Genomic DNA, 24,354 nt, shown 5'->3' on the forward strand with positions numbered 1-24,354 from the left:
CTGAGATCATCTGCAGTAGCAGCCTTGGTCATCCCCAGAGTTGGCAAGGCTCATTTAATATAGACATGAAATTGAGCCTTCAGTGTTATCTGCCCAGTTCTCTGGAATGCTCTGCACCTCACCTTCTGTTTTAACTTTTAAACGCCTGCAGAAAACCTTTCTATTCCACCAGGCTTGTGCAGGCAATTAAGATGTCAGTAGTTGACCTTTGCTTTTATTGTATTTTTAATGTTTTTATGGTATGGTGGTGGTAGTTTTTAAATTGTTGTAAACCGCTTTGATGGTTTTAATTAAATAGCAGCATACAAATATATTTATAAATCAATCAATCAATTTCCATGAAAGTATGTGTGATTTGCAAAACCAGCAGATTCACAAGGTGATGAGGAAGGTTCTGTATTCCTGTGACCGTGACTTGTTTCAAACTGTTTTCAATATGGAAATTTAAATGGTTGTAACCCACCATGGGTCCTTACTGTGAAGGGTGGGTAAGAAATTTATTATTATTATTATTACTACTACTGCTACTACTACTACTACTATTACTATTATTATTATAGCTCAAAGTACATTCATAGAACTGTGCACCTCATTTTATATGTGTGTGTGGCTGTAGCATACCCTCCCCCAAAAAAATCTGTGTAGTAGTAGTAAATTCTGAAGTACAGGTGCTCTTCATAACTCCCATAGCCATGCCCCTTCTAAGATTGTACAGCAAAAAGTAACCTTTGCCCAATGGACATTATGGCTTCAGTACCAAGCCAGTTTTTTTCCCACACTGCCCTGCCTCCAAAGGTCTGGTGGGCTCTTTTTCTATTTAATATTTTGGGTCACATCCATACCATACGGCTAAAGCAAATTCAAAGCACATTGGATTGTTTTATGTTTGCTTTCTTTTAAGCCATTTGTGGAAAGGAAAAGTGAGGTATAAATCTTTCAAATAATAATACCCCCCCACCTCAGGGAAGCTGGCTGTGAGGTTGTCTATTCCTCCATAGGGGGAAGGAACAAGAGGGGCATGGCAATGGCAGGCATATACCAGGGTTCCATTTATTCCTGCTATGCTACAGCTGCATGTGCATATAAAAAGAGACTCAGAGTGCTATGACTGTGCTTTGAGCTAATATTAAGCTCCTTTTTGTATGCACTAGAAATTCCCACTTATAGATTAATTGTCCAGCCCTTCACAAAACCAGTGGATGTGACAAGTTTAAGTTCAGAATATATGATCAGAGAGTCATGCTGGTTAATTATCTCTCATGCAGTATCTAACCATATTAAAGCCTGAAGGGAAAGTTAAGGTACAAATGTGAATTCCCCACAGTTAAGAGCTCTCAAAACTGCCTGCTGAGTTCTGTCACAAGCTATTCTCACAAGCAACACTAGGGGGAGACTGCAACTTTCACTGACAAGAAATAAGAGTTTTTAAGACAAGAAAACTTCCTCCACCGTAATACTTAAATAATTAAATTAAAGCTGGATAGCCTAGGGCAGTAGGATTGGGATGTTTTTACCATTTGTCTGGAATAGAAGATGTATTCTGCTTTAGTTCATGAGCTGAATCTGAGCAGCTTTGTATTTTAGCTAATTTCAGCTCATGGCATGATATCGATTGGTAACTTGATTTTGATATTTACTCAGATTGAGTAAAGATGGGAGTCCTTTGAGAGCTAGTGTGGTGTAGTGGTTAGAGTGTTGGACTACGGGCTGGGAGACCAGGATACAAATCCCCACACAGCCATGAAGCTCACTGGGTGACCTTGGGCCAGTCACTGCCTGGAATCGACTTCAAGGCAGATTTACATTTACAGTTTGTGGGCAAATTTTATTATTACCCTTTTTAAACATTCTATTAAACAATTTGATCAAACAAGGTAACAGTGAAATTAAATTCATCATTGCCAGAAAAAAATGAAATTCACTTCCATTGTATTATTGCATTCATAGCACCCACAATATTTTACTGAAATATATGTCAACTTCATTAAATTAGTGATATCCCATATTTCTGCAAGCCACAAAAATATGTAGAAATTTGAGCTTGTTTTAAGCATTTATCGACTTATAGTTTTGCTGCTGTCTTAAAAAAAATGTTTCCCACTACAGATCCTGGGATTTGTAGTCCTCAGCAAGAAAAGAAGCTCCACCAGGGACTAGGAGTGCTCACTTCTATCTTGCACTGGGGAATATATTTAGTGTTCATCAAGCACCCCCAAAGCACCTCAGGGCTTTTTGGCGGTTTGATAAGATTACTCAGAGCTTGAAGGCCCTTTCGGAAGAGTGATTGACCATCCCTAAATTCAACTTCATTTTGATCTTCCAGTGGGTATAATACCACTGAACAGTAATTATATATTTTTTTTTTCAATAATTTTTATTCAGATTTTCATAAAACATACAAGACGAAATCATAAAACATTCAAAGACAAAAAACAAAATCAAAAATAGTTAAACAAAAAAAAAAAAGAAAAAAAAAACAAAAATAAAAAATAAAGAGTAAAATATTGACTTCCCATTTGTCAAAGATCAAATCAGTTATAAGTCTATAATATATAACAATCCTGTCTCTTAAGTCATATTATAAAATCACTTTCCTCCAGTAGTTATCTTACTTAATCATCAAATCTCATAAACATTACTTTATTCTTTCCACAAAAAGTCAAAGAGAGGTTTCAATTCTTTAAGAAATATATCTATCAATTTTTTTTTTCCAGATAAGCATATCGATTAATCCATCTCATTACTAATTATGATAATCTTATTGTCATAACCATAGTCAAAATAAACATTTCAATTAATCCATCACATCAGAATCTGTTAGGTTCAGTAATTTCAGTAGCCATTGTTCTATTATCCCTATTAGTTCCATTTTCCATCTTCCATCTTCAGTAGTCTTGTTAAGTCCAGTAATTTCAATATCCAATCTTCCATTATCAGTATTCCATAATAATCTTGCTGTCAAAGCCATAGTCATATAGTAAGAGTCTGATGGGAATTACCTCTATCCCAAATATTTTCTTGCCATCCATTCTGAATAGGTTGCTGAAATACTGCTGTAAAATCATATCTCTGTTCTTTTTTTCAAAATACACTGGGTCATCTCTTAAAAGTTTTTCCATTGTCACATGGCTGCAGTTAATTCCATAGATTTTCTCTATATTGGGCTCCATCACATCATTCCAGTCCAGAAGATTATCCATGCCATTGATAACTTTATCTCTAGAATCTTCATTAATTTCTTCAGAGATAACATTGAGTTCCAAACAATAGATTTTATTTCTAAAGTCCATAGACTCCAAATCTTGTTCCTGTTCCACGTTTGTTCCAATCTCCGGGATCTCCTCTCTCACAGGGACCCCTGTTCCAGTCTCCAGGGTCTCCTCTCTCACAGGGACCCCTGTTCCAGTCTCCAGGGTCTCCTCTCTCACAAGGACCCCTATGTCTTTAATCTCCTGTGTCTCCAAACAATAGATTTTGTTTCTAAAGTCCATAGACTCCAAATCTTTTTCCTGTTCCACGTTTGTTCCAATCTCCGGGGTCTCCTCTCTCACAGGGACCCCTTCCAGGGTCACCTCTCTCACAGGGACCCCTATATCTTTAATCTCCTGCTTCATTTTACTCAATTCAATTTTCAGCTCCTTACAACCCTGTCGCAGGTTTTGTTTCGTTATCTCAATCTCATCCATTATTTTCTGAAACATAGTTATTTCCAGATTCTCAGCCACTTTCTTAATTGCCATTTTAAAAGAAAAATATAGGAAAACCACTTCTTATTTCAGCAACAATTGGGTTAATACTCCAAACTTGGTGACATCACAGTATAAACAGAGCAGACAGCCTTATCTCTCCATGCTTAAGTAAACAAAATGCAGTTCCCAGGATCGAAACAATTAATGGCGGTCGTCAGGAAACAGATTCGTCAAAATAAAATAGACCAAAAAGAGAGTAGTCTCAGACAATATAATATTCTTCAAAATAAAAATCTGGAATAGAAATCCCTCTTCTGTGTATATCTTTAGAATGCAAATCCAGGACAGCTTTTTGCAACAAAAACAGAGATAAGCTATTAATTAGTGAGTAGCAGAGAGAAGTTATGGCTCCCCAGTGAGATGTCAAAAACCGATCAATCTGGCAAATCTCTTTTAAACAGCAACAATTTAAGTCAAGTAAAAGAAAAATATAGAAAGAAGGGTGCTTGCCTGTTAGTGCGTTCTCTCTTAGAAGATAAGATGAACGTTCGCTTTATCAGATAGAGCTTGTTGTTGAAAATCCGTCCCACCTTCGTCGGCTGGACCTCGTCCCATAAATTAATGAGATCTGGTCGTCCCAACAAAAATAGGCTTTGAGGTTAATCTCTTCATTTCTCCCTACCCGGGAGAAGTTTAATCAGTCAAAAAAAAAAAAAAAACCTGACTGATATATCTGAATAAGCTTCTTTTGAGGCAGGAGCCCGTCTCAAAAGCAGGCACAGGCTAAGTCACCCTTCCCGGAAGTCCCAGTAATTATATATTTTTTTATATTTACATTTAAAGCAGTGGTCGTTGCTGTTTTCCACACTCTTTTCAAGATTCCTGGGTATTTACATACAATGGTGCTACTTTATAATAAAGTTCTATTACTACTGAAGGCAACACCAGATGTTTTTCTTTACTTCAGAGCAGCTGGGGATGACTGCTAATTTGATAGGGAAGAAGCTCTGGGAGGGGTGTTAAATTCCTTTCTCCAATCAATTCTCCCCAATCCAAATTTATTTGTTCATTTGTTGCAATAATTACATACCACTTAATGCCATAGCTTCTAAGCAGTGTACAATGTGGATACAGCATGCATCATAAAATCAGTTAAAATTAACCATGAGATCAGAAAAAGCTCACTTTAAATGCCTGCTGAAATTTTTTTAAAAACGTCTTCACCCAGTTGGAGACAATGCACACCCATACAAGTACCTTTATCTTTTCCCCGTAGGGCTAATAGCAGATTCAGTTGCATTACTGAGATCAGGGAAATCTCATAAGGGAAGAGTATTAAACACCCTGTTTCCCAGCATAATTTCTCTGATCAAATTAACAGCCCACCATCCCCACTGCTGTTTTGAAGTAAAGAGAGAAACATTAAGGCTGGGGTCACAAACTCAGCACTTGTGGGTGCCATGGCACCCATAAAGGCATTTAGTGGCAACCCCAGGACGGGGCATAGATTCTGAGCTTTCTTTTTTTTTTAAAGTATCTAGCTATGACACTCCCATGTCTCTGGGATTACCACTTCCTGATTCCCATATGCCCGGATCAGGAAATCCCCAGGAAGTCCGCCTCAGCCTGGGTCAGATATGCTGTCTGAACTACAAGCTTCAACCCTATCACCTTTTTCCCAACAAATGACCACTGGTGCAATCTGTCTCTAAAATTGGTATAGGTATAGGTACAGAATAGGATTAGTATGGTAGCACTCTTGACCAAGCTGACACGTGGGATTTTGAATCAAATAAATAAACTTTATTAAGTATAAGATGTTAAATGTGATAGTAAATGAATAAGTTGTTATTGTCCCTATCCTACCTACCTCTCCTACCCCACTAATCCCAATGAAATCCTCCCCCAAAACCTCAGCTCTTCTAACTAGATGTTCTCTTCTTGATCCCTAATCCTATCTACTCCAATTGTTAAACCCCAATGGTTTTTCTCTTTAAAACTCCCCTCAGAATTCTCACTCACACACCCCTCACGCCTGTCAATCATAACTCATCTGCACCTACTAACATTCCATTAACACTTTCTTACCTGAACACAATTTCAAAACAGTTTTAAACATATCTGTCATGAACCGCTGCGGCTAGTTCAGTCCCAGGATTTAATTCCCAAACCCAAGGCAATTGATCCTGGCAAGGCACAACCCATGCCTCCCTTACCAGGGCTGAGTAAACCAACAACAAGCCTGCAAGGTAGCTGGCATCACCCCTTAATCCTGGTCACCCACTCTTGGCCAAGGGGAAACCCAACGTGCCAGAAAAAGACCTACCAAGGATTCCAAAGACAATAGCCCAAGGTATACTCCTTGTCCTGGAGACTTTAGGCAAAATACCCAAATATATGGTAGTCCGTGGCCAATTGGCCAAGGTACTGGATTCAGAGCCAAATCTCCCCACATACTGGTATATAGGAAGCAGCTTTATTATATACTGGTATATAAGGAGTAGCTTTATTAAATAAAATATAAGTGCACAAGTATAGCAGCAAAATTGTCCCTTAAAACCCACACCCCTGACGACCAGGTAAAATACAGAGGGTTAAAGTCCCCCTCTAGGATGCACACCTTAACGTGGTGAGCGGGTTTGAGAGTGTTGAAGAAGCTGAGAGCAATGCTGTCAGGAGTCTAGACTGTGGACCAAGAGGCTAGGCCCCTAGCAGGGGCACCCATGGCGGAATGGTCAAAGCTGAGACACCAGACTAAGATGCATCCAGACTCAGAGGAAGGCAATGGTAAACCACCTCTGAATACCTCTTACCACAAAAACCCTATGAACAGAGTATCCAAAATGCAACACAACATAGTGCTGGAAGATTAAGGCACTCACCGAGCTACTGAGGAAGAACAAAGGACAAGTACGAGTAGCACTGTGACTAATGACGCAGCTGGGTCAAAGCCGAAAGGAAGCCCAGAGGCTGATGCGCACAGATGCAAAAGGAGAGTCCGGAGTATGTTAGGACTGTGTCCAACAAATCTCGCAGAAAGCCACAGATCATAAGATCTGATAATGGAGGAGGGTATGTGTCTAGAGCTATGCAAGACTTTCTCCGTGAGGAAGGCATAGAGCACCAGACTACAGTGTCCAACCCAGAGCAAAATGGGGTTGCAGCACACATGAACTGGACTCTTGAACAAGTGATTAATTCCTCGCTGGAAGATGCGCATTTACCAAAGCAGTACTGGGGAGAAGCTGCGGTTACTGCCACTTACCTGCAGAACCGACTTCCTGCATCTGCAACCAACAAAACACCATTTGAACTGTGGTATGATAGGATACCAAGTATGTCTCACCTTCATATATTTGGGTGCAAGGCCTTTGTGCACATCCCAAAGGAAAAGAGATCCAAACTTGACAACACTGCCAGGGAAGTAATATTTATTGGATATTCTCCAATGCAAAAGGGATACAGAGTAATAGATCCCAAAACTGGCAAAGTTGAAGTATGCAGAGTTGTCCATTTTTATGAAAGTGCGCACACCGACCAGAAGGGGTGCCACACCAAACAGATGACAGTGAAATGGAAGATGAAGCTGAGTTATTCTTCCACCACAGAAGGTATAACAATATACCTGCAGAGGAAGATGAGGAGTCTGAGCCAGAACAGGCAACAGAGCCAGAACAGGCAACTGAGCCAGAACAGGCATCAGAGCCAGAAGGGGCAGCTGAAGCGCCAGCACCCAGACGCTCTGAACACACCAACAGAGATGTACCACCAGAGAGACTTGCTTTCCTCATAAGAGATGAACTTCCAGAGCCAGAGACCTGGAAAGAGATTGATGCCTTACCCAAAGCCGAAACTGAAAGGTGGAGGCAGCCAGCCAAGGAAGAGCAGCAAGCTCTGCACCAAAACAAAATTTGGACACTGACCAAGCTTCCTCAAGTAAGGAAAGCTGGAGGCTACAAGAGGAAATTCAAGAAAAAGCCAAATGCTAAAGAAAAGACTATATCAGTACTGTTACTAAGCCAGATGTGGTGGTAACCGTGGGATACCTGTGCTGAAGAACCAGTTCGCCAACCAAAAGGGACTGGGAAGCAAGCAAGGATGCAACAGACTCTTGGAGTCAGAAGGGGTGAGTTCACGCACCAAGTACATAGACATGAAGCACCCTCCTACCGCAGAGGACTGCTCAAGATGGAGTATTGTCCAACAGAAGACATGACTGCAGACGCTCTCACAAAGGAGTTGGGCAAAGTCAGACATTGCAAGCTGCGAGACAAGACGAATCTCATGGACTGAACCAAACACTCGTTGAGAAGGGGTGTTGGAAGTGGGGCAAGAGCAACTCCTGTTTTGTTCTTTTGTTTATGCTCCAGAAAGGAGATAGAGCTAGGGTCCTCCAGATGGATAGGCTTGTTTACCTTTACCTGTGATGCTCTGACTGACTTCCTTCTGTCGCTAGACTGTTACATCTTTAGGAAAGCTTACCTGCCCCTCCTCCTTCCGCCCTTTCCACTCCTTTGTCTTCCGACTGTCCGGGAGAGAGGAGACATTCCTTTGTCTCTGCTCTCTCCAAGCCAAGGCTAACCCCTACACCTGGGCGTTGCCCCTCCAACTTAGTTAGTTAGTTAGAACTAGGTTTGCTTTTCTATCTACTATGTATTTCTATAAATAAAGTAGCTTTTCTTATTTTACTAAGTCTCAAGTCTCAGTGATCGTGATGCAGGGTAAAAGCCTGCTTTCTTAGGTAAATGCACGCACACACTGGCACACTCACATTTCAACACCTGCTGTTACTCTGCTGCTGTGGTGTTGCTTTAAACCAAATTAAGCGCACAAAGTACACACAGCGCAACAATTTTATCACCCTATTCGTTTAATGTATATGCAGAAGATATCATACAGAAAGCGGGACTGGACCAAGATGAAGGAGGTGTGAAAATTAGAGGGAGAAATATCAATAAGTTAAGATATGCAAACTTTACCATACTCTTAGCAAAAACCAGTAATGATTTAAAACGAATGCTGATGAAAGTTAAAGAGGAAAGCACAAAAGCAGGACTACAGCTGAACATCAAAAAGACTAAAGTAATGACAACAGAAGATTTATGTAACTTTAAAGTTGACAGTGAGGACATTGAACTTGTCAAGGATTATCAGTACCAAATAACCAAAATGGACACAATAGTGAAGAAATCAGAAGAAGGCTAGGACTGGGGAAAGCAGCTGTGAGAGAACTAGAAAAGGTCCTCAGATGTAAAGATGTGTCACTGAACACTAAAGTCAGAATCATTCAGACCATGGTATTCCCAATCGCTATGTATGGATGTGAAAGTTGGACAGTGAAAAAAGCAGATTAGAGAAAAATCTACTCATTTGAAATGTGGTGTTGGAGGAGAGCTTTGCACATACCATGGACTGTGAAAAAGACAAATAATTGGGTGTGAGAACAAATTAAACTAGAACTGTCAGTAGAAGCTAAAATGATGAAACTGAGCTTATCATACTTTGGACACATAATGAGAAGACAGGATTCACTAGAAAAGACAATAATGCTGGGAAAAACAGAAGGGAGTAGAAAAAGAGGAAGACCAAACAAGAGATAGATTGATTCCATAAAGGAAACCTTACAAGATCTGAACAGGGTGGTTCATGACAGATGCTATTGGAGGTCTCTGATTCATAGGGTCGCCATAAATCGTAATCCACTTGAAGGCACATAACAACAACAAATTAGCATTAGCATTAGCATTAGTATTAGTATTTGTATTACTACCTCCAGAGCATCACTTGAACTCCTAAACAATGGAACCCTTACATGGAATTATAAATCTAATACCATAGTTATAGAAGGACCCTTTGAATAGGTGAAAACAGGACAATTTTCCTTAGTTTATATTTCTCTGTACTATATACGTTGCTCTCTTCTGTGTCTTCTAGGTCAATTGTTGCACATCAGGTTTTTTCATTATAGGCACTCTTCATTTATACCCGTCTTTGATCATAGATGTCATTTTTCTGCACATCCCATCATCTGCCATTAATTATGAAGAGCAGGTAATGCTTTGGGGGCACACACTGCACAACAACAGAGTAGACAAAGCTGCAGGGAAAGTAGTTTTCCCATATGGACATGACATCCCTGTTTCCTACATTCATCTGGAGCACCCTTAATCCATGTAACTTCTTTATCTATAGCCAGATTGGTGGCACCACATCTGTGGAACTTCCTTCTAGGTATTTGGGTGCCCTGGGCTCCTACTGGAAGGAAGGGCAGGATATAAATCGAATAAATAAATAAAGTTGATGGGGTTTATTTCATTTTAATTTTTTTCTAAGTGATCACTAAGTTTCTCTGTTGATGTAATCCACTGGGAAAATTTCCCTGTGTTAGTCTCTCTAAATAGTAAGCTTGCTCTTACACTGCCCTCATTACGTTCAGTGGGGTCCACACTGGAAAACACCCTAGCAGATTATGCCCCAAGAATAAAGGCTGGCTGGCTGGCAGGTACAGAAACTAGGGCACCCATGTAAACAAAGCCATAATTTGGCTGTTGCTTAGCCTATAACCCAAGCCTAACCTGGAACCATTAAAGCCAGGCTAGGTCGGCGGGGGGGAGATTGGTTGGTGTGGTGGAGAGAGGAAGAGCCACACAGGGGCAAGGGAGGACAATACTTTCCTTTCCTCTTCCTGTCTCTAGCCCTAGGAACATGCAGCCCTGCACCCATCTAGAGGCTCATGGTTTGAAGCCCAGCTGATTCATACAAGGGATTAGTAAGTGATAGCCTTTACTCAGTGAAAGGAAGGAAATATATATATATTGGATCAAGGATGCCCTGTGCTGAAAGGGCTTCAGGAGAGAGGATGGATTCTGTCTGCTCTAATGTTTACCTTTTTCATTTCTGAGGGGAACAAATAGCTCCCAACTGTAGAATGTTCCAAAACTTCTGCAATGGTTATTACTGACTGTGGCATATGCAGAGCGCTCATTCCAAAGCTTATTTATGTTCTTGAAATTCATAACCCTGGTTCTTTTAAAAACCCATGTTGTGACTTCTAGACATGTTACTGTGGCTTCCAGACAGGGTCAAAACACATTTTCAGTTCGGTTTTAATGAGCTCTCCTGCTTTGTCCACCACAGAATAACATGGAAGCAATTGTCTTTTGATGAGTTGATTGGAATGGTGAGCAGGCATAGTTCTCTGCCTCTCCCTCCCCCCCCCAAGCTTATGTTTTGTTCTGCCTCTCAATTTTATGGAGAGTGGAAACTTTTGTTTCAACAGACACTGAAAACAGCATCTGCAGGTGGATTATTTCAGAGCTCTTCAATTTCCTGTGGTGTCTATATGAATGGTCATGCACTTAAATCTCAGTCTCACCCTACCTTTTTATTAAAGCCTGTAAGTATAACTGGAGACTAAGCATGGGTTTTCTGTAGTTAGCCAAATTAATCACAAAAAGAGAGCAGAACATGAGTCCAATCAGCAGAACTTCCCCACCATAATGATAGGAGGATTTAGGCCATAATCCTGTGCATTTACCAGGAAGTAAATCCCACAGGATTTCAGTGTGACTTCTGAGCATGCATGCATAGTTTTGGGCTGCCAATTACATACATACATTTGAGAGTTTCCATATAAAACAATTATTATATCCAGTTAGTTACTTCTCTGTGCATCACAGGAAATATTACATGTTCCACGGTATTATTTGGCTCCAATCCTTCTGGCATTCCACAAGCAAGTGGGGATGTCTGATGAATTCACACTTTACAAATTCCATTACAAACTGACCTAATCTGCACTTCCCAGTTGAATGTGCACATCAGAACTTAGTTATCCACAGGCAATCTCTCTCACTTTCTGAATATTCCAGTGCAGTTCTTGCATATTTGAGAGGAAATATGTTTTAAAATATCCATTCAAACATATTGAAATGCAAATGTTTGTGTGTGTTTTTCTAAAAAAATCACAGAATAATGTGTAAACAGGACAGAACAGACTTGTGAGTGAACCTATGCAAAAGTGATATGGACCAGAATAATAGAGGGGCCACAGCTCAGTGGTCACACATCTGCTTTGCACACAGAAGGTCCTAAATTCAGTCCCCAGCATCTCTAGGTAGGGCTGGGAGACACTCCCTGTCTGAAATCCTGGTAAGATATTGCCAGTCAGTGCCATTCATTCATTGGCGATCACTCGTGGCCGAGTAAGATTGTCTTCCAAGTTAACGTCTTTAACAGTGGGTCCGTAAGTGACTGTGGAGGCCAATTCTGGATCCACACAGCCTCCCACAGTGAGGACATAGGTTTCCAGATGGAAGATGGTCACGATGAGGATTTCCTTGATGTGCCTTCCGCTTAGCTCGTTTGTCCCTTTTGCCCTGTACTCGTGCTTCTTCAAAGTCCATAGCACCTTGGATAATAGCCAACCTCCAATTGGGATGCTCATGGGCCAAGGCTTCCCAGTTCTCGATGCTTATGTAACATTTTTTTAGATTAGCTTTGAGAACATCTTTAAACCTCTTTTGCTGTCCACCGATATTCCATTTTCCATCCTTAAGTTGGGAGTAAAGTAGCTGCTTTGGAAGACTCTGATCATGCATTCAAACAACATGGCCAGTCCAGCGAAGTTGATGTTGGAGGATCATTGTTTCAGCACTGGTAGTCTTTGCTTCTTCCAATACGCTAACATTAGTCCACCCATCTTCCCAAGTAATTTGCAGAATTTTCTGGAGGCAGCGTTGGTGGAATCTTTCAAGAAGTTGGGAGTGGCGTTTATAAATGGACCATGTTTCACAGGCATACAGTAAGGTCGGTAGTACAATGGCTTTGTAAATAAGCATTTTGGTCTCCCTGCGAATATCCCGATCCTCGAACACTCTACGCTTCATTTGGGAGAATGTGGCACTCGCAGAGCTCAAACGATGCTGAATTTCAGCGTCGATGTCAGCTTTTAGAGAGAGATGGCTGCCAAGATAGGAAAAGTGATCGACATTCTCCAGCGTCGCACCATTAAGCTACAGAGGGATTGGTTCGCACTTGCTAATGAAGCACTTTGGTTTTTTTTTGATGTTAAGCGAGAGGCCAAGCTTTTCATATGCTTCTGCAAAGACATTTAGGATAGTTTGAAGATCTTCCTCTGAATGTGTGGAGACTACATTATCATTGGCATATTGAAGTTCTATGACAGAGGTTGTAATTACCTTACTTTCTGCTTTCAGCCTACTGAGATTAAAAAGCTTTCCATCTGTTCAATATTTGATTTCTATGCCAGTGGTAAGTTTTCCCTCAACAAGGTGTAGAATCATGGCGATGAAAATAGCAAATAAGGTCGGAGCAATGGCACATCCCTGTTTGATGCCTGATCCCACTTTGAATGGATCACTTTGAGAGCCATTGTTGTCCAAAATTGTTGCCGTCATGTTGTCATGGAGGAGTCGCAAAATATTCAGTCTGTGTAGATAATACTGAACCAGATGGACCATTGGTTTGACTTGGTATAAGGCAGCTTCTTATGTTTCTAGAAGTAGATTGATTTGTCTGTCCCTAGATAAAATATTTTTTATTTCAGTGCTGCTAATTTATGTTCCATTACTACTGTTTACTTTTTTGCCTTTTTTTGTTTTTCATTTTGATTTTACTATATCATAAACCACCATGAAACCCTTTTTGGTTGAAATGTAGTATTACAACTTAGTAAAATTCAATCCATCATACATATAGTTTTCCTTTTCAATATTTCTGGTACATGTGGTATTAAGCTGTGTCCCTTATGCTTCTTTTAACAATTGTGCTTATTAATAAATCTTGCTCAGTAAGACGTTGTCTTTTGCAATTATGTAGTTGTGTTCTAATAATATTATTGTCACGTTTGACTAAGCAGCAGAATGCTAAGAAGTTAAGAGAAACAGAACGTCAAAATCAATATATTACATCCTTCAGGATTCCTAAGAATCATCAAGACTTTTCCATATTCAATATGGGAAAATATGAACAAGCCATATATTTATGGTGTGATCTAACTAAAGTTAAGCACACAAATTCCATTTATTTAAGTGGAAGAGTTGAGTATGTGCTTTATGCTTTTCCACTGAAGTGAATGGGGATGAGAAATACTTAACTTTAGTTGCATTGTGCCCATTTTTTACTACTAGACCTTTGTTGTTTCATTAATAACCTTTACTTCCAATCATAATTCAATTACACCGAAGCACTTGAATTTAAAGCTGCAATCCTATGCAGACTTGATTGGGAGGAAATTCATTGAAGTCAGTGTCACTTATTTCTTTATTAACACAGATGGATTACATCTCTATTTAATCTCTTCAGAACCTAGAAAACAGAGTGAATGTAAATCCAAGTCCATTATATAATTTGCTGTAACAGACTTACAAGGCCATGCCTCTGTTACAAAATTACTGTGATCCCCAAGCCATTGCACCTATTTCAGGCTGTAGCCTTATGCAAACTTACTTCACTGTAAGTCCATTGAACTAACTGGGCCTTACTTCTGAGTAATAATGCACAAAATCATTTTATCAGTGGCTTAGTCCGAAGAAATTAATTACAATAAAAAGTGTATGATCAACATATTAATAGGTGAGCTTTGAGCAAGTGAGATCAATCATAATAAACTAATAAAGTACACAAATCAAGTCCCCCATGAACTTTGCTTAAGAGGTTCATTAGCATGAAGAAACATTTAACTTGTTTGTGAGTATGATTAAGAATAACTTCTGTTTTGAATGTTGATTGAATTCAGTCTAATGTAGTTTCCCACCATACAACATGAAAGGATAGACCAGCAAACCAGCAAGATACAGTCTCATGGTATATCAAGAGACTCACCTTATACAACAAAGTAGAGCACCTAGTCCAGCCTCCCCAAACCTGGTGCCCTCCAGCTATTGTTGGACTCCAACTCCCATCAGTCTCAGCCAACATGGCCAGTTATCAGGGATGATGGGAGTTATAGTCCAAAACATCTGGAGGGCACAGGAAGAAGATGGCAGTATCAGAGTTAGGAATAGTCACACAAACTGCAATTTTATAGTATTGTACCATCACAAATCTGGGTGAAGGTATGTGGACTGTATTATACAATAGGGTGGTGGCCTTCCAGGGTAGCAGGAAAAGTATAATATTTCTCAAATGCTGAGTACTTGATAACTACTGTAATACACCAAATCCCCTAACATCCCATCTCTTTCAGATTCACCAAGACAATTCTGGGTGTCATGTATTGTGCTGGTCCTTATGTGTCATGGGATTAGTACTAGCCATTTTGTTGCATATTTATTATTTATTATTATTATTTATTGAATTTCTTAGTCACCCATCTGGCTGGCTATCCAGCCACTCTGGGCAACATACAAAATAGGCATACAAATATAATAGACATTAAAAATCTGAAAACAATGACGATAAAATCTAGCTGCTGACAACTGCTGGATGTCATTGTTTCTTATTTCATGACAACAAGGCTGTTCTGATGGTATCATACTTTGGCTAACCATCAAGTAAGTAAATATATGTATTCTACCCAAAAATGTTGCATTCAAATCATATGTGTAAAAGGATAAAAAGGGAAATTTTGGTGGAAGCAAAGCTAATGTTTATTTGCTCAACTGTAGTTTAACCATCTTTACAAATATGAACAATCCTGTTTCATGCCATTGTTTCCCTTGACTGCTTGCATGTTGCGCCCCCTTTAGCAACGGGAATAACACAGCCAGACACAGATTTATGGGTGAAGTAGGGCCACAACTTTATTGATAAGAGCAAGTAAAGTGGGGTTGGCATGGCAGTAGGGCCAGGATCCGCTTCATTCCGGCAGCCCATGCTGGAGGAATGCTGGATCAACCAACAAGCAGTTGGGAACTACCCTTGGGAGTTGGCTCACTTTAGACCAGGTGGGGTGTGAACCCAAGGCACCTGTGGTCCCGCTGACCAACCAGTGGGAGGGGTTGTGAGCTGGATGAGGCAGCGCCCCTCCCAAGCTAGGGGTGTGGCCATCGTGTACCCGCACTGGACTCTTTATGGGAGTCCCTCTTATGATTGATCCTGCCCAATGCCATTTCCGCCACAAGGGAGGGGAGCTGTGCTTCCCAACCCACCGCCAAACCCATTCACTTGCTGAAACCAAGCCCATAGTCCTTTGGTGAGATCGCCAAGCCAGGCATCATTCCCCTTCACAGAGAGATGAATTCCATCCATGTGATAAAACTCAGGGCACAAGCACCTGATGAGTGGGTGACAAACAATGAGGCCCCCTTTTGCTCGGACCACTTTGGCTGTGGCTGTGCTGACACAGCAACTGGTAGCCTCGATGCTCCCCAGCACATGTGCATTTCTCCACTGGAGCCTCGGAAGCCAGGCTGACCACCCCAACCACATGGATGGGTACCCTTCAGCCAAATGGGTAAGGTCAGATATTGCAGACCACTTCCAGTCGACGCCGGTCCGGGTGCCAAGGTCATTCTCCCCCAGACGTATGAGCAACAAGTCAGGAGGGCCATAGCGATGGAACTGTTGAACCAACAAGGGTTGAGACTGTTCCCACTAGGGTTGCCAGGTTGGAACCATCCAAAAACCTGAGAAAATGGGGGCGGGCCCTAGTGATGCCAGGGGGCGGGCCCTAGTGATGCCAGGGGGCGGGCCCTAGTGACATCAGGGGTGGGCCCTAGTGACATCACGGGGCGGGCCCTAGTGATATCATTAAACATGATACATTGTATCAACCACAGTTGCTTGGAGCATACCATTCAAAAAAAATTATCTGGAGATTAGAATAGAAATCTTACCTAAAATAGGGTGTTCCTAGGTCCATCTGAAGTGACAAGGTCATTCTTTCTCACAAGCTTAGGGTGATGCAAAATGGAAATGGACTGCCTTCAAGTTGATCCCAGATAGGGTCTTCATGGTAAGCAGTACTCAGACAGAGGTGGTTTACTATTGCCTTCCTCTGAGTCTGAGAGGCAGTGACTGGCCCAAGGTCACCCAGGGAGCTTCATGGCTGTGTGGGGATTCAAACCCTGGTCTGCCAGGTCACAGTTCAATGCCTTTAGGAAACATTTAATCTAGCTTACTTGCTTCTGGCAAGAAGGGTTTACGTGCCCTCAGGCCAGGCCATTATTGGAAGAAAGGAGCTTAGTGTTGCAGAGACGTTAGATGGGAGCACAGATAGATGCCCCTGAAGGCAGCAACTGTAAGCATGCTTATTAAGGAACAGCCCCATAGAACTCAATAGGACTTACTTCTGAGTAGATATGGTTACAGCCATGTTAAGGACAAGGGAGGACATTCTAGGCAAAACAGACAAATAATTGGGTGTCAGAACAAATTAAACCAGAACTATCACTAGAAGCTAAAATGATGAAACTGAGGTTATCATACTTTGGACACATCATGAGAAGACATGATTCACTAGAAAAGACAATAATGCTGCGAAAAACAGAAGGGAATAGAAAAAGAGGAAGGCCAAACAAGAGATGGATTGATTCCATACAGGAAGCCACAGACCTGAACTTACAAGATGTGAACAGGGTGGTTCATGACAGATGCTCTTGGAGGTCACTGATTCATAGGGTCGCTATAAGTTATAATCGACTTGAAGGCACATAATAACAATAACAAACCTCCCTGATAGACTGTGGGAATGCTGTGGACACAATATATTTCAACTTTAGCAAAGCTTTTGACAAAATGCCACATGATATTCTGATTAGCAAGCTAGCTGAATGTGGACTGGATGGAATAGCTATTGGGTGGATCCACAGTTGGCTACACAATCATATTCAGAGTGCTAATCAATGGTTTCTTCTCAACCTGGGGGGGGTAACTAGCGGGCTACTATAGGGCTTGGTCTTGGACCCAGTGCTCTTCAACATTTTTATTAATGACTTGGATGAGGAGGGGCAGGGAATGCTTATCAAACTTGTAGATGATGCAAAATTGGGAGGAATACCTAATTCCCTGGAAGACAGAAACAAAATTCAAAGGGATCTTAATAGGCTGGAGCATTGGGCTAAAAACAGCAGAATGAAATTTAACAGGGATAAGTGTAAAGTTCTACACCTAGGAAAAAGAAACCAAATGCAGTTATTAAGATGGGGGATACTTGGCTCAGCAATACTACATGCAAGAAGGATCTTGGGATTGTTGTTGATCACAAACTGAATATGAGCCAACAGTGTGATGTGGCTGCAAAAAAGGCAAATGCTATTTGAAGCTGCATTAACATTTGGAGGCAATATGCCTCTGAAGGCCAGTTGCGCTTATTTATTTTATTTATCTATTAAACTGATATCCCGCCCTTCCTCCCAGAAGGGTCCTGCTTGCAGGCTTCCTATTACGGTTGGGGTGAGGAACTAGATGTTCTTATGTCCTTAAGGGAACCTGAAAACTACTGAAAGGTACCAGGAGAACAGATGGGCCCAACTCCTGCTGTGCAGCTCCCAGCACGGGCGGATGAAGCAGGGTGGCCAAAGCAATCTAAGACTCCAAGCCCTGGCCTGAGGCAGGATTGGACCAGATGCGAGGATCCGCTTCATTTACCCAGGAATGTTGGATGCAGACCCATGGGTGCTCTCTAGCCCAGTGCTGTCTGCACTGGCAGCGGCTCTCAGGGCTTCAGGCAGGGGTGTCTCTCAGCCCTACCTGGAGATGCCGCTGAGGACTGAACCTGGGCCCTTCTGCATGCGCAACAGTTTCCCTAAAAATAAAGTAAGATTCTAGTCCTTATGGTTCTGAATGAAGGGTGATTTAAACAGGGAGCTGCTTTATACTGAGTTAGGCCATTGGTCCATCTGGTTCAGCATCAGCACTGTCTACAGCGACTGGCAGTGACTGTCCATGTTCTCTACCACTGAGTTACGGCCATCTTCCCTTGATTTAAAAGGGGGGGACGGGCTCTGGCCTGCAGGTCCCCCAATATCACCTGCTCCACAGGCTCTTTTCAGGCGGGAGGGTGTTCAGCACTGGGCAGTCTCTGCTTGAGAAGAATTTCAAAAGTGCACATTGGGCAGGCTGGCAGCTGACCCAAGGCATCTCCTCAGGCCACTGACCCACAGACAAAGCCAGCTGGGGCCTCAGGTTGATTTGGCTGCTGGTGGTCAATGGCTCTTGACAGACAAAAAGAGGCTTCCTACTCTGCTGCGGGGGGCTTTGCACGCACACTGAGAGGTTTAACTTCCAGAGTCTTGAGTGGAGGCAACTCAATGCTGAAAAAAGACTAGAAACTTGTTAGCAGAGTTAGGTTTGGGATCAAGAGCAGAGTGCCCAGCGCTGATGTGTGTGTGTGTGTATGTGTGTGTGTGTGTATGTGTGTGTGTGTGAGAGAGAGAGAGAGTGAGAGAGTGAGAGAGACTTTCCCTGTGAAGTAGCAGACTTTTACGCTGCAGCAATAACTGAGGATTCAGACTTAGTAAAATAAGGAACAGCTTGCTTCATTGAAGGAAATACACAATAGATAGGAAAGGGATTCTAGTTCTAGTAAACTACCTGCATTGGAGGTTCATGGACCTGACATGGCCTTTGCCCTCATGCTGCAGGTGAGAGAGACAAAGCAAAGACATCTCTTCTCTTCAAGAGACAGAGAAGAAGCAGGAAGGAGAGAGTTGGAAGGTGTGGTCAGCATTCCTAAGAGGTATCAGTTTTCAGGAAGGAAGATGAGCATATGACCAAAGGAAAGGCACAGCCTAGCAACCTGGAGGTCTCCTCTCTGTCTCCCTCCAGACGTGGAAACACCCAAATCGAGTTGCATTTCCACAATTCCAACACAAGTGAAGCTTAAAATGGAAACTGTGATTTATCAGGGACAGGGATTAGGAAACAGACATTGTTCCTGGGGAACCTGGCCTGGTTTTCCCTGCCTTCCATCTGCAAGATTCTTTCTTTATTTTAAGACCCACTCTGCACCCACCTGTTCCAGGGGCTGCCAGCTTTCTTTGGGTGGCAGCCAGAAATTCAAGACATAGAACTTTCATTGTCACAGAGATGAGGGGACAGGCCTGTTCACCTGCTGAAGTTCCATACACACACAAACCCAGCTGGAAAAATCACATGGCAACCTCATCCTGCTATACATTTTGCTTATTTAAACATTTGGTTTTCAACAATCCAAGGAGGAGTGGCAGACATAGAACCACCAGCTTTCCACAATCAGAAAAGGAAGAGGGGGGGCCCAGGGTGTGAGAGTGTGTGTGTGTGTGTGTGATGGAATTTCCTCCCCCAAGGTGTGGTGATGGCCAGAGACTGCTGAGCCCCATCTCTCAGGCCTCTCTCTCTCTCTCTCAGGCCTCTCTCTCTCTCTCTCTCTCTCTCTCTCAGGCCTCTCTCTCTCTCTCTCTGGCCTCTCAGACCTCTCTCTCTCTCTGGCCTCTCAGACCTCTCTCTCTCTCTCTCTCTGGCCTCTCAGGCCTCTCTCTCTCTCTCTCTCTGGCCTCTCAGGCCTCTCTCTCTGGCCTCTCAGGCCTCTCTCTCTCTCTCTCTCAGGCCTCTCTTCTCTCAGGCCTCTCTCTCTCTCTCTCTCAGGCCTCTCTCTCTCTCAGGCCTCTCTCTCTCTCTCTCTCTCTCAGGCCTCTCTCTCTCTCTCTCTCAGGCCTCTCTCTCTCAGGCCTCTCACTCTCTCAGGCCTCTCTCTCTCTCTCTCTCTCTCTCAGGCCTCTCTCTCTCTCTCTCTCTCTCTCTCTCTCTCTGCAATCAGCCGCAGTCCAACCTGCTCCAGCTCCTGCCACCCAGCAGCCTTCTGCTTCCAAACGAGATTCCAAACTGCTCTATCGGCCGCGATGCAAACTGCAGCCAGAAACGCCCATCGCGGCCGCTCCTCCCACCCAGCAGCCATGCGTGTCAATCACGCATGCGTGCCTGAGGGGGACGTCCAAAAGCCGGAGATCAGCCTCTTCACACCAAATATGGCCGGAGACCGGAGACGACCCACTTTTGCCAGAGACTCCGGCAGAAAACCGGAGACCTGGCAACCCTAGTTCCTACCTCATACCACGTCTGGATATCCAGCACACTCTTGCCCAGGATGACACACTGAGCTGTTCAGACCATAGAGTGGATCTAGCATGATGCTCGGCCCAATGAACGATGCTGTGACCAAAGATCCACACCCTTTTTAGGCCTGAAAAAGACCATAGGTTACTGGCAGCTTTGGGTCTCGCTTGTGGACGGATATAGCTTCTGAAGGCATGAAATCTCCAGTGCCCAATGGCCTTGATCTGAGTTGTATTCAAGCCCCACTCTGCCGCTGAAGAGGCAGCCCCAATCCTAAAGGAGTGTGTGCCAAACTCCTTCTCTGGGAAGCCTGCCTTTGCCCGGCATAGCCTAAGCACCCCTGCAAATTGGTGCCTTGTGAGGGGAGATCCATCTTTATGAATAAAGAACTGCCCTGAGTGTGGAGGCCGGAGGCGGAGATAAACTCTGGTGTCACGAAGTGGGCAAGGCCCCCTTTTGGAGTTGGCCTGAGTGAAAAGGAAGAACCCTTTGCCCTTTGGTCTGTTTTTTATTTCCGAATGGTCACTGACAGCTTAGACTTGGAAACCACAACATCATCCCATTGAAAGGATACTGCAGAGGTATCTCCCTTAGCTGGCACCGTGAACTCTCCGACCCTCAGGACCCCAAAGAAAGCTAGTGTGAATGCTGTCTTGAACAGCGCAGCTTCATAGCTGGACCAGCATACCACATGTAGTTGTTTCAGTATGCAAGAGAGAATGTCATATGTGATGGGGTGTCAGGAGTCCTTCCTAGGTGGATCCCTCCTCCGCCATCCTTCAATGGCTCTCCGTGCTCTAGCTGAATTGCAGGGGTCTGGGTGACCCAGTGCCATGGGGGAAAAAAAGGGAAATGGCAGCTAAATGGGATGCCATGGTCCTGGAGACCCGTCCTTGATCCCTCAGATGGGATAGGTAACTGAGGACTATAGCTTTGGATGCTGGCCAAGGTTTTGGGGATCCCTGCATTTTGGTGAAATTAACAAATGCTTCCCCTGCTGTTGTGTATGAGTGGAAAGTGGAATGTGCCATGGAATCCAATACTCCCTGGGTAATGTTATTGTCCCAATCTCCCACAGTGCTTCCGGGAATGGCTCTGGTACCATGTTGGCCAAGGGGGCGAGGGTTTGAAATCTGTCTACACCTGGAAGCGAGACAAGACATCTGCAATGTTGTTGTCTACACCTGGAACATGACATGCTGAGAAGGATATGTTAGCCTCCAGGCACACAAAGAAAAATTCTCGACCAAGGTCATTACCTACTCAGAGTGAGATTACTGATTATTAATGACCCTGACCACCGCCTGACTGTCGCACCAAAATCTGACCCTCTTATTCCTAAAATGTTCTTTCCACAGGGACACTGCTACCACTGTGGGAAAGAGTTCGAGAAATGTGAGATCCCTGGTAAATCCAGAAGCCACCCAATTGCTAGGCCAGCGCTTGGCGCACCAATGACCTTTGAAGTATACCCCAAAACCCAAGCTCCCTGAAGCATCAGATTGAACCTGAAGGTCTGTGCCCGCTTCCAGGCTGTCCTGCCAAAAGGACATCCCATTGTATTGCCTGAGGAAGCAGACCCAATGGACAATTGCCAAGAAAGTCCAACACAGTCTCATTTGACCAGCAGAGGAAACTTCCCCCAAATGAGGGGAAGTTACAGGGAAAGTGAAGCGGACCAAATATCTTCAGAATCGTGGGGATTGTTCAAAACCGTAATAATAGAAGCTCGGTATGAATGAAGGTCCACAGCGGATCGCCTGGGGCCGAAAGGCTCTTACCAGTGTAGCCCCTTTAAGAAGGCCCAATCTACTTCTGTAGCAATCAGAGCAGCCTCTCCATCAGCCAAGCCAGAAAATTGGTGGGGCAAGGGAGAGCTGAGAATGCCTGCAGCTAATGAGGGTCTCCTGGAGCAGCTGAGCATAAATAGCCTAGAATGAGCAGCCAAGTGGGAGGGGGGGGTTGGAGAAGAAGCTGGGGTATGAGAAGCTGCTATCAGTGTCATAGGATTGGTGACTATATTATATGATTTTATTATTTTAAATATTTTAATATTTTATTATTTTAAATTGTCCGCTGTTTTTAACATATGTTTTATGGTTTTAATTTTTCTCATAGTTTAATTCTTTTTTAATTGTATACTTCTGTATGTTTTGATGGTGTTGTTTTTAGTTGTAAGATGCTCTGAGTCCTATTGGAAAAAGGGCGGGGTAGAAATAAAGTTTATTATTATTATTATCATCATCATCATCACTAGGGGCTCCTGAAGCTTCTTCCTCTGCAAACTGGGAGACACAGGGAGCTGGGAGAAGAGGCTGCCCTGACTACCCAAGGATCCTGCAGGAATGACCCACTGGGAGTGACCTAGAGGTTTCTACAAAGGGGATTGCTTACGCCCCTTGGGTGTATCCCTGCCCAAACTCCATACCCCTGAGAAAGGGGCTACCAGAAAGCCACTGGATTTAGAAGGGCTGCAATGTTAGTTCCACCTTACCAAGGATCCTGGAGACTGGTGGAACTTGGGGCTTTGTTCTGCCCAAACTCGAAAGACTCAGACTCAGACATGGCTGTGTTTTTTTTCTTTTACTCAGAACTCAGCATCTCTCTAGGACTAACTAGGCACTACTTCACGGCATTAAGACGTTGACTCAACAACTACTCCTCCCCTCTCACTCAGGTTAAGTAAGGCTGGGTGGGCACCCTGCTTGTGTGTACCAACTGTTGGAGTGTGCGGGAGCAAAGGCTCCACCTCAACTGTGTCTGTTGAATCTCCTGCCGCATTCACCTCCTGGTGCGAGGTGAAGGCGGAGCCTCTGTCACCATCCCGCCTTCCTCCTCGGAGGGAGGAGGGCTGCCTGTGAGTGACACGGGCGCAGGGAGAGGCGAAGCATCAGGTTGGGAAACGACGGGCTGGTCAGGTTGACTCTCCACGGGGGTATCTGGAGCTGCTGGGGTTGAACTGTCCAAGTCTAGAGCTGGGGTGTCTTCTGGGTCCCACTGCCCTCTCATCCCTTCACCAGCTCAAACATCCCACTCTGTCCTCCTCCTCGGCTTCATTCTTGTCTGTCCATCCCCTCCCAGCAGGGCTCATGACAGGCTTCTGCAGTCGCTGCCACTAGCAAGGAACCGATCGGCAAGTACAGGTAGAAGGCCTTGAAAATGTTGAGCCCAGGGGTGGCAGACCCAGCCTCCTTCCCAAGGAAGGAGGGGGAAGGCATGAGTTTCAGAAGCCTCAGCCGTTAGGGAGCATGGACGAGAAGTCCATGAGTCTAACCACAACCTTGGGGAAGAGAGCGAGTCGCCCACACCGCCAGTTCCCATGGCTGGTCCTGCCCCTCAATGGGACAGCGCTCAGCCCCCCAGCACTCCCACGGGACTGTTGGGGGGTGCTCCTGAGAGACCAGACACTCCTCCTTTACCAAGCAGTATCTTAGAAACGCCCGACGTTTCCCCGTTCTCCTGCCTGCCAATCAGGAACCTGTGCTTTCCGATGAGCCCTCAGAGGCTCGCCCCCCCACCGCGCTCACAATGTCGGGAGAAGCGGACAGGGCAGAAAGAGGCGTGTGTGCGATGGAGTGAGAGGTTACGCCCCAAGACCTCTCCTATTTGAGGCTACCATGCCCGGAAGTGGTTGCTGAGTCAACTTTCCTCACAAGTTGCAGAGCAT

Source organism: Rhineura floridana, chromosome 3, assembly GCF_030035675.1.
Source record: "Rhineura floridana isolate rRhiFlo1 chromosome 3, rRhiFlo1.hap2, whole genome shotgun sequence".
NCBI classification, from domain to species: domain Eukaryota; kingdom Metazoa; phylum Chordata; class Lepidosauria; order Squamata; family Rhineuridae; genus Rhineura; species Rhineura floridana.